The following is an 11,147-nucleotide window of genomic DNA, read 5'->3' on the forward strand; positions in this document are numbered from 1 at the left end:
AGATGACAAAGACACGCTAGCAAGGCAGGGTAAAGCCACCCTTTTACCTTCATGGCAGGTGACCCAATAGAGACCTTTTTAGGTGGTGTTTGAGAGAAGAAATGGTGAGTTGCCTTGGGATTATGAACTCAGCTCTCGTGCTCCAGACCATCACCAAAAGGGTTGGGGCGATGGGGGATGTCCCCTAAGTGGAGCATCTGTGGCCGAAGCAGACGTGCGCAGCATGGGAAGGGACAGAGGGAGAGATGCCCAGTCCCTGCTGAAAAGCAAACAACAGAGCACAGCTACGGGTGTGAGAGGCCGATTGCAAAAGGGTAAATATTTATCCAAAAGAATTTGAGAAAGAAGGAAACATTTTTCATTTGGTTGTAAGTCTTTCAGGAAATTATTCATTTTTCCAATGAAAACATTTCTTTAAATTCAAAACAACTGTTTTTCTCCCGGCTTTTGTTTATAAAAGAAGGAAGACTTTGAGCTCTGCCCTTTTTCATCCGTCCTCCACAAAATGTCAACCAAGCCTCACGTCTCGGGTTGAGAAGTCATTTTTCAGAAAGAAAACAAAAAAAAAAGGAAAGTGTTGTGAGGTTTTGCTGAGCAGCTGTAGCTGCTGCTGCGGAGAGGAGGGCAGAGCGATCCTGCTCCTCTCCACCTGTTGGAGATGGGCACAAGGTTATTTGTAATAAGCATGTTAGAGCCAAGGCTGACTTGCCAGAAAAGCAAAGGGAAAAACAATTTATTTACCTTTTCAAGAGCCATTTAAGCACTCCTAGTCAGAAAATGAGCATCTTCTGTCTCTAGTTCACTCCTACTTTTTCCACCTTGATACTTTTTATGTAAGACAGATGCCTCTTGTGGGTCCCAGCCACATGGGGTCTGTGTGCAATGAGTGAGCAATTTCCACAAAATAACTGTCCTGTTGTCTTTTGCTCTTTTATCTCCCATTTCATAGCAGTCTTACCAGCATCCCTAGGAAGCCACAAAAAAAATTCACAGGCCTTGTGCTATGACTGAGGGCTGGTAACCCGCTCTATTGCTAAGCCCAGCTTCCCCAAGGAGTTCATTCTGCAGAGGTGACATCTGCCCCTATCCTCCACCAGGACTCAAACCAAGAGGTGTTACCTCCAGCTTCACAGATTATATCTCAGCTGCTGTGGTAATAACATAACCAATCAGGCAAACTATTTGGTCATAATTTAAATCTTATGAATGCTGAAACAAACCAAAATTGAATATAAATCACAGGCCATGAACTGTCCCTGAGTGTGTAGGCCAGCTTTTGCATCCGTGAAAATTAACAGTGTCTTAACGTGCAACCAAATTGAGAATGTAGCACAGTAAATCTGTCTGAATACAGGAATGGATGTGCCTATGTGGGAAAGAAGAGGTGTCAGCCCACCAGCAAGTGTGAGTTGTTACAAACCAGCAGGAGACAACACACTGCTTCCAGGAGCAGCTGCAGAAACGAGAGGCACACACAGCTGTGACTGACGCTAACAAGGGGAAAAAAAGGACAAAAATATGGTAGAGAACCAGCTTCCCAGCTCTAACTGCTCCTGTGACCCATCCTCTGGAGCAGCCAATGCACCCCGGCTTACCCCAAGGAGCCTCTCCCCCACACCTTCAGCCTCGGGTGTTACTCTGGTAAACCCAGGTCCTCCCACGTGTTCCCACCACCCTCCCAGTGCCAGCACCAGCCCTTGGGCAGCCACCACGCACACTGACTTAGGCAAAAATAACCTGGACAGAAAGAAGAGGCTGGTTTCCAGCTGCTTCAGCTCCATGATCTGACTCACCGCCCAACGGCACAAACAGCAATGCTCCTGCAAGATGGACAGTGGGAACACACATCCCAAAGCAGGAAGAGGAGAAGACTTTGGCCTGCTTAAAGCAATCGGGAAACTGCAGCCCAGCCAGATCCCCACTTGGGCCAGCTCTCTGTAGCCATCTGCTTCCCACGCAGCTCCATGCTGCCATTTTCTTTGTTTTCTGTCATCTAACCACCCGTCCCTACCCAACACAGCTCTACAGCAATTCACTTCCAAGCAACTCAGGCTGGAAAACTGAATTCCTGGGGCATGGCACGGTCTTTGCACACTGCAGAACAGCAAAGCTAGCGGCTGTGCCGCTATCTGAGCAGGTGCAGGCAGCTGGCTGACGTGCTTTAAAAGAGCTCGTATGTGCACAGCTCTCCGAGGGTTTCAACTGCAGCCCTCGTCATTTATTTTCTCCCTTTCAGTTACACCACGCACACCCCCAAGTGTTCTTAGAAACCATCTGAGAGCGGCCAACAAACCCAACAGGTCTGCTTCAAAAGAGCCTACAGGTCCTCTGTCCGGGGTTTAATGCCTTTTGTGGCCGGGCAGCAGAACAAGAGCGAGGCAGAGGAATTCCGAAGACCCAAGCACTCCCGTGGTTCGTATGGGAAGCCCCAGTTCCCATGGCCGGACCCTGCCGTCTTTCACAGGCGCTGCACCACATCTCCCCAGACAACACTGTTGCCCTCCACCGGTGGTCTCTGGTGGCAAGACCACCCTGCGTGTAGGTTTCAGAGAGAAGCTCCATCCTTTCAAGATAAAAGTCTGCCAGAAAGAGAGTTCACTTCAGTACAAGTTACATCTGATTATCCAAAACACATCACAGTCTCCCGGCTGCTTCCTTGGCACTGCGACGCGCACTTCCAGCACCCTCCAAAAACCAGCCCTTTCGTCTTGGATAAGGAGTTGGCCACAGAAGTAACCACCTCCACACAAGATTGCTGTAATTCCCAGGCTCTGAAATCCACAGGATATTCACTTGCCAGCTCCCACCACTATTTTGATCTTTGCAGCCTCAGTGAAGATGAGCTGGGGAAAAAACGATGGGTGTTGCAAGCTAGACGGGTGTTGCTCTGCTCACAGAGGCAGCGGGTACTTTCCTAACGTCCCCGACTACCCCTGAGCCATTTCCCCTCCCCTTGAATCCTTCTGGTCCTTTGCTGCGTGGTGAAGTCCAAGAAAAACACCAAGGGGATTTTGGGGGGGGGTCAGTTTTGTTGTTTAGCATCATGGGAGGAGCTCCCGTTGCCACAGCCTCCAGAAATCCCCTGAGCATGACCACTTGCTGGTGCAGGCAGCACGCAGGCAGCAGAGCCACGCCACGCTCAGGCCTCTGCCCCGAGCGCTTCTCCTGGTGTGTACCCCAGCACCTCCTGGATTTGACTTATTCAAGCACACAATGAATCACTTTTCCAAGCCAACAATGCAACCAAATAGTCCTGGCTGCTGGTCCCTCCACTCTGTTTCTTCCCCTAAATGTATCACATTCATTAATTTAACTTAACCCTGCAGGCTGCTTAGGTTTTTTTGCACCTTTGCACAGATACTACACTAGGTGTGCAGACCTTTGCTTGCATTTATAGTCAACAACTTCAGGCTCCTCTTCTGAGCCCTACAGAAAAGCACAAACATTTGCCAAAGACAAATTGTTTTCGTTCTCTTCCCTCTCCCTACAAGGAGGTGAGAAGGATATTGCAATAGGTGTTGTACTCCCCACCCACATTTTTTCTCACTGCCAAACACATTGCATCAGGAACAATTAGAAAATTTTTCTTTGTGTGGGCCCTTAGACTATATATAAAATGCAGAAACATTTTTCTTCTTAAAAAACAAAACAAAAAGCACCTCCCGCGTGATCTTTGCACTAGCTTACAGGGAACCAGTTCAGCCGATACGGTGAGGAACCCTACTAGTGGGATAGCTACAGCCACAGATGCAGAGCTGATCTCCCAACTTTAGGAGGGGAGAAAAGGATGCTCAGGGGCTGTTTGTTCCATCAAGGAGACAAGATACAAGGAGAAGGAGCTTGTTGAAAGTTACAGCTGCATGCACTCACCGCAGAAGGAGATTGCAGAAAATACAGCCTAGGTCTGCAACAACTTCTGCTCCTGCCAACGCTGGCATGTTGTTCCCCAAAGCACCTTCCCAGGAAGCAGGGCCCTGTAACTCAGTGTGATAAACTGGCACAGCAAGAATGAAACCAGACTGACATTAATCAAACACCTGACCCAAGATGGGAACCGCAACATCCATTACCACCACTGCATGCAGAAGCGCAAACTCAGCAGCCGTCAGCATGAGAGCCCAGCTAAGATCAGTGCGTAGCGCTTATCAGACAGACTGAAAGCACTAAGTGACAGTTCATACCCAGACATTCAGGCAGGTGCAGGCAGTGCCCTTCCAAAGCAACATCCTCGGCTAGAGAGGTGCTTCATCTGCAGTCTGAGCTGTGTCTTGGGATGCGTGGTCCAGTCAAAGAAGAGTGCATGCATAATCCTCTGTAAGCACTTGCAGCAAATATTTCAAACAGTAGTTTAATTTTGTTTCATGCAGTCACCCTTTAATGCTGCTTAGTACGTGGACCTGTCCTGCACACCTATATAAAGCATATGCTAGCTCCCACTGCTACCCTGTCCACATACTGTAGGACTTCACAGGAGTTTCAGTTACCAGTAGCTGAACTGCAGGGCTGGAAGTTTGTACTCTTGGGATCTAACTGGAGTCAATAACTCCAGTGGCATGGGGCCGTGAGCTGGGTGTGGACTGCCAGGAACGGCAAGGGGAGTGGGATGCATTGGCTAGGTCCAGCTGGAGGTGAGGCCAGAGAGGCAACACTTAGTCCCAGCTCTGCATCCAGAACCCCCCAGGAGATTTGCATCTGGTGTCCTGACCGAAGTCAGGTTTTGTTCAGAATCATAGAGTATCTCAAGTTGGAAGAAACCCATAAGGATCATCGAGTCTAACTCCCTGCTCCTCGCAGGGGTACCTTATCTCTTAGAGAGAAAAACCTGTTTTAACCAGTGCTGCTTTCATACTTAGGGGTCATACTGAACACAAGGCACTTCTTCATAAACAAGACAGGCACTCCATTCTGATGGTAGATAACTGTGGACCATCTGTATGTCTCAACATTGCCTTTTTTCAATATATAATGCTTAAATTTCTAGAGACCCTCAGCATCATCGTACTCAGAACATCTCAGCAACTGCAACCAGTCACAAACTCGTACACCATCTAGGAGTGCTTCACCCAGAGGTGTTAGCAGGATCGAATAAGTGCCGGATCTTCATTCCAGAGCTATGGCTGTGATGAGGTGGAGCTGAGCAGGGCAGAAGCCCTCGCTCCCTGCTTCTGCACCTCCACCTCCAGCCCCCGGCCGAGGGCTGAGCCCAGCAGCCTTCACCCCCAGACTGCTCTGCCTGCGCCAGACTGTCCCCACCTTGCCAAGGGGCCTCTGGGGTCCCACACTTCTCCAGCTCCAACGTGCCCCCCCCCAGCACTGTGGGCAGCAGCAGCAGCGGTGGCTCCATGAGCAGCAGACACCCATCCATCCCAGCGGGTTATCACTTTCTCTCCTCTCACACAAAGCAAAACGCTCCCCACCTTGCTGCCAGCAACCCTAACCACATCACAAACAAGGAGGAATCTACAGAAGTATTCAAAACATCTGGATGTTGTGCCACCACGGCAATTAAATCCACACTCACTTTCTCACACAGCGCCTGGAGGGAAACCGACAGCACGGCGGGGCAGAGGAGGACATGCCGTGGTAATCTCGGCTTCCTCGTAGCCCAGCTCCATGTTGCAACCTCTGAAACCATCCTTAGCGGCAGGCCTTGCCCTGGGAGCCTGGTCCACCCTCTCCGGGGTGGGCTCCCTCTCGGAGGACAAGCCGTGCCAGAAACAGCTCTGTGCCCACGAGGGACTGCTTTTTCAGTGGAGCAGCGCTGGGGAAGGGGAACATCAGCAGGTTCATGCTTTAAGAGAGGTCCTCTCCCCTGCCTGGCTGAGCATCCCCTTGCTCCAGAGCTGCGGCTGCTGTCTCAACGGAGGCATGGGGAGGCATCCCACCCCGGGCCGGCGAGGACATCGGTGCAGCTGAGGTACTCGCAAGCGCTCTCCCCCCCTCGCAGCCTTTCCAGAACAGGTCCGTCAGCTCCTTCCTTCCTTGTGGGCACCGCAGAGCGGGGCTCTCCCAGCCGCCCTGCCTCGGGCCGGGGGGGGTACCTGCGTGCCAATGGCACCCCCCGTGGAAATTTTCTCACGGACCTTGTTTCCATCAGGAAAAAAAAAAAGGGGGAGTTTGCCACAGTGCGACCGCGCTGCAGCAGTGCCCTGACTTTGGTGGCATCTTAGAGGGTGTGAGGCAGGTTTCCACCAGCCCTTTGGGCAGCCCGGGTGTGCTGACCGGGTCCCTGCTGCCTGCGCTGCCTGCGCTGCCTGCGCTGCGGCGCGGCTGGCCCGAGGGAGCGGCTGGGCTGTCCGATGCCCAGACTTTCCACCCCACGTGCCGCAGGCTCCTGCCTTGAACCGGCCCAGAAAAAGCCACTTGGAAGTTCCCCATCACCGCCACCAATACCCGCTTTTATTTTCTGCTTCAGAAACGCAACAGAAAAGAAACTGCAAAAGGGGCATCTATCGCATTTCGATGTCCAATCTTCTGTATCGCTGGCACCACATTTCCAGCAAGAGAGTTGAGGAGAAGAATAACGCCGCTCTGAAGGCAGGGAAGAGATTCCTGCTGGAGGGCTGCGCAGGAGCTCCCCAGCACTCCCGCTGCCTGTTATCCGTGAACAAAATGCCAAGCCAGCATCCAAATGTAGCTTGCATTACCTCCCAGTCTCCCACCCTTAGGCTCCCGTTGCTTTCAATGCCTCTGGACAAGGCACATACTCTCTCGATTATCTTTTCAGCAGAAGCTTCTAGTTTATTTGCAGCCCACAAATACCTTTTTGTTCCAGCTGATTTCATTACTTGGTAGAAATACACTCTTTGCAGCACGGATAAGCTTGGCTTTACATGGATGTGTGGTGCCTAATAAAACAGGGCCCTGCTTTCTCACTGGAGTTCCTAGAAGTTCATTCAATAGAAATAAAGAACAATTTGGCAACTTGACTACCAAGCTCCAGGCTGCCGGCCAGTTTACAAATCGGCAACCAGCTAGATGAGACTAAAATCCTCTGCCTGGGTTCAGCTGGATGAACTATTTTTGCGAATACTGTATTTTCTGGGAAAATGACATTTCAGATGGACTGACAAGAACTGCAAGTTTAGATCAAGTGAAGCAAATAGTTCCAGCTGAAGAAAAGCAGAAAAAAAAGATATAGCACTGAAAAAGTTTAGTCTGGCATACTCAAAAATTATTTGTTCCAGAAATGTCAAATGGAAACTTTTTGATTTTTTCACTTCAGGATGGAAATTTTCATTTAAAGATTGACCTAAATTTCTAAAAGGAAGATATTAAATAACAGGAGTAAGAAGGAGACTATACCACTCTGGATCATGTATTACATTTGAAGATAATAAGAAATATTTGGGTTTCTTTTTTCATTTTTCTAGGGGAAAAAAATCCTGATCTTCTTTGCCTTGAACCAGCAGTCTTCCCAAAAACATTCACCTTAGCCACTGAGCAAAACCATGATCACCTCCCCATGGGGTTTTGCAAACACTAAGAACAGCTCGTAGCACGTCTTCAAGATAAGTACTTTTGGTGTGGACAACCAGGACCACAGAGAAATGACTCGATATGTTCAGGGACATAGGACGGACAAGGAGAGTCAGAAGTAAACTCTAGGTCTTTTGATCCGTATTTTCCTGTCAATTATACAGTAAGTGTGGCTGTCACTGACTGGGATGCTTTTTTCTCCTGTTAAATCATCACTTAACTCTCTTCCCAGGGTCCATTTGAGGAATGGTTTAGAGTCGCAGCATTATCAACATGGGAAAATTAAATGCGGAGAGATTTTTGAGCTGCGTTTACATAATAAGCAGCCTGCAAATTTGGGGCGCCTGTGTTTTTGGCTGCCTGACTTCAGATACCTACAGCCTGATTTGCATGAGTATTATGCACCCAGAACTCCTACTGAGATCAAAAAAACAATTCAGTGCCTCTGCAAAAACAGGTTGCTGGCATCCAAAAACAGAGGCACGCAAACTCAGCGCATTTTTCCAAAATCTGGGTCCGCACCCCTAATCTGAGTTGGCCACTGACTCAAATGCGGTGTTCAGCCTCCACAGTGCCTGGCGGAATCCAACCCGATTTCTACCTCTACGAAAATCCAGCAAAATTCCTCTTACAATTTTGGAGACTGTTTTCCTCTGCTCTCTGCTTTTTTTTAATCACCCTGATTTGAGGCATTTCTTTTAGAGCCTAGAAGTACTAAAATTGCTCCACACTCGCTATGGGCCACCTATATGTACATACACATACACAAGCACAAAAGCAGTTGGTTTAGAGCAGACACCGTGAGGTTTTGCCAAAAAGCAGGTACGCACCGAAATTGAACAAGGAGCCCATTTTGTCCGTGGGCTTTCACCATGCTGCAAGGTGGGTGCTGGCCACGCTCAGCAGCCATGGGGTTATCATGGTCTGGGTGATCACCACCCCTCCATCAGCAAGCCGCAGCAAACAGAGGTAGATGTAGACAATGTGCCGTCAGTCTGTGGCCAAAAGAAAAAAGAAAGAAGGTTTAGCAACACTTCCTGCTTTTCTAGGAGCAAGGTGGGCTCCAGAACGTTCTGCACCAACTATCTGCAATATCTACCTGTGGGGTTTTGCTTGTTGTTTGGGTTTTTTTTTTAAGCGGATGGAGGCGTCTGTATTTGGCTTGGAGAAGGAGCATACATTGCCAGAGTTTCGAAAGGGCAATGTCATGCCCAGGTAGTTAGCCTAACGACGACTGGGCTCCATCCAGCTGTGGCAGGACTGCTGGGTGGTTGCTTTCATGTGCTTTTTGTTTCATGTTCATCACCCTGGCATCCGAGCAGTTTGCATCTTGGTTTAGCAAAGGTTTAACCACAAGAGCTCTCTTCTTGCGAGGAGGAGGAAGGGCGAGAGGCTGAGTGCTTTACAGAGGGTGGGGTACAGAAATGAGTTGAGCAGATTTCATCTAGCCTTATTTTCGACTCTGATCTTCATCAAACGCAGCTCGATAGGCAGGCAACTCTGCTGCAGCCCGTGCAAAGGCAGCGGTGGGGTCACCGCACCAGGACAGCGGTGCCCAGGGCAGCTGCGCCAGGCTGGGCTCCGGACGCAGGTGCCGACGACGCTGCAGAGGAACCATTTCTGAAGATGCTCAGCAGCTTTCCACCCTTTGCCTTTGTCGCAGGCAGCACTGAAAGCCGCGCTTCCCTATGGAAGAAGAACAACAGACAGAAAGCCAGGAGAGGGTGTTAAGAAAAGAAATCTAATCATTTAGAAAAAGCAGCTTAACCCAGGTGGCCAAAGGTACTCTGACAATCTGTTCTGGGCAAGAATTGTATTTCCTGCGAGTTCTTTCACTTATGTCAGTCTGTGTTTCAAATCAGCTTTGAAACAACCTCGGTGACAAAGGCTTTGAAGTCTGAACTAAATGTGCTACAGAGATCATTATTCATAACCACTCAGACGGAGAGGGAATATTTTTCTTTTGAAAGGTCCTGCCAAACCTGTCCTGTGCTTTGTTTGCTTTCAGAGGCACCGTGGTCATTCTTTGGGAGGAAAGAAGATGGAGGAAAGAAAGGGCGATAACAGTCTAGCAGGGAACAGCCTTCAAAAATCACTGATCAAAAATTCACTAATTAAGAAAGTACAGGGACCATCCCAGCTGGAAACTGCTGCTTCGCCGGGACTCCATCTAAAGGACCTTTGCACAGAACCTTCTCCAGGGAGCAGTCTTGAGCCCAACTCTGTGACACCTTGATCTGCATCTATTTTACTGAGAGTTAAGCTGCTGTACTTTGTAAGTCAGTGGTTCTATTTGCAGTGGCAAGGTGCAACCCAAACAGCAAGTGTTTACACACTTGGAGAGCACAATTCTAAAAGTCAGTCCCCAGGGAGATCAGTAATCATCTAGGATTTTACAGTACAGGGATTGGCAGGGTTGGGGCTGCATACATACATCTCCAGAACAGCTTTGAAGATATATAATTTTTACATAGGAGTTATGAGAATGAGATTTGGCTAAAGTTCTGTGCAATAGTCATTTCAAATGCCCCAGGGCTCAACCTGCTCCCGCTAAAGTCCCTGGAAAGACTCCAGGGCAGCAAGCCAAGACCCTTGCTCTCTGTGCCTACTCTTCCTTTAGTGCCTTTCCTCTGTTCATTTGTCCTCCACTGATTGCTGCTTTTTTTTTTTTTTCCTTTCTGAACATTTCTGTTGCTGGGTTCGACTAAACCTTCCTCTGGCACAGTGTCATTCCTTGAAAAATGTTTGTCAGTGTTTGTTTCCTGAACCCACCCTCTTCTCTTCTCTGGATTTTGTCTCCCTTTAGGGTCTTCTCCTCAAGCTTTTTAGTATCGCCGCTGGCCTTTCTCTCCCAGACTCCCATTTGGTCTCACTTCAAATGCATCTTTCCTTCATGGTGGCTTCTACCTGCCTGCCCACTTACAAACACTTCTCTGATAAACATCATATTGCCTCCTGCTGCTCTCTTCTCCTCTTTTCCCTCAGTGTCTCTTCTGTATTTATCTTTCCTCCACTTCCACCTCTTCAATTCTGCCTCAGGATCTCTGCATCCTTCCCACTACCTCATCTCATCTCCTGTTTTTTCATTCCTATCCACATCACCCCAGTCTCCTCATCCTCATCTCCCATCAGTTTCTCTCCTCCTTGTCCCCCCCCTATCAGCGCCTGCCTTTCTTTCTCTGCTACACACATAATCCCCCAACACTTTCTTTCTCAGCGAAGGAGCTGGACATAGAGAATAAGGGAAAGGAGCCTCAGGGGGATATTTTTTTTACCTAAGTTAGATAAATAAGCTCTCTATGCAGTCAGTGGAGAAGTGTAGGACAACTTAAGAGGTTTAGTAGATGTCGTCTTCCTTTATTGATTCTGTAAGGAGCCTAACTTGCTCCACCTCATTTAGGAGCCCGAAGTTAATGAAGCCACGTGAATATCATCTGCACAATCTCACTTTTGTTTAGGCCCATGCGAAGGAGAAAGGGAAGAAGGACAAGTTATCAATAACACAAGGAAGCTATTTGCCAGTGACCAGGCAGCCTCAGCTCCTGGCATACGTGGTAGGCACCGGTGGGGAGTGGTAGCTTCTCAGAGATCCAAAGGAGAGGAACATGGTTTTGCAGATGTTTGGGGGGAGTGTCTCCCAGCCAGAATGGGGCTTTGGGCTGTGAGAT

Source organism: Harpia harpyja, chromosome 6 (assembly GCF_026419915.1).
Source record: "Harpia harpyja isolate bHarHar1 chromosome 6, bHarHar1 primary haplotype, whole genome shotgun sequence".
NCBI lineage: Eukaryota > Metazoa > Chordata > Aves > Accipitriformes > Accipitridae > Harpia > Harpia harpyja.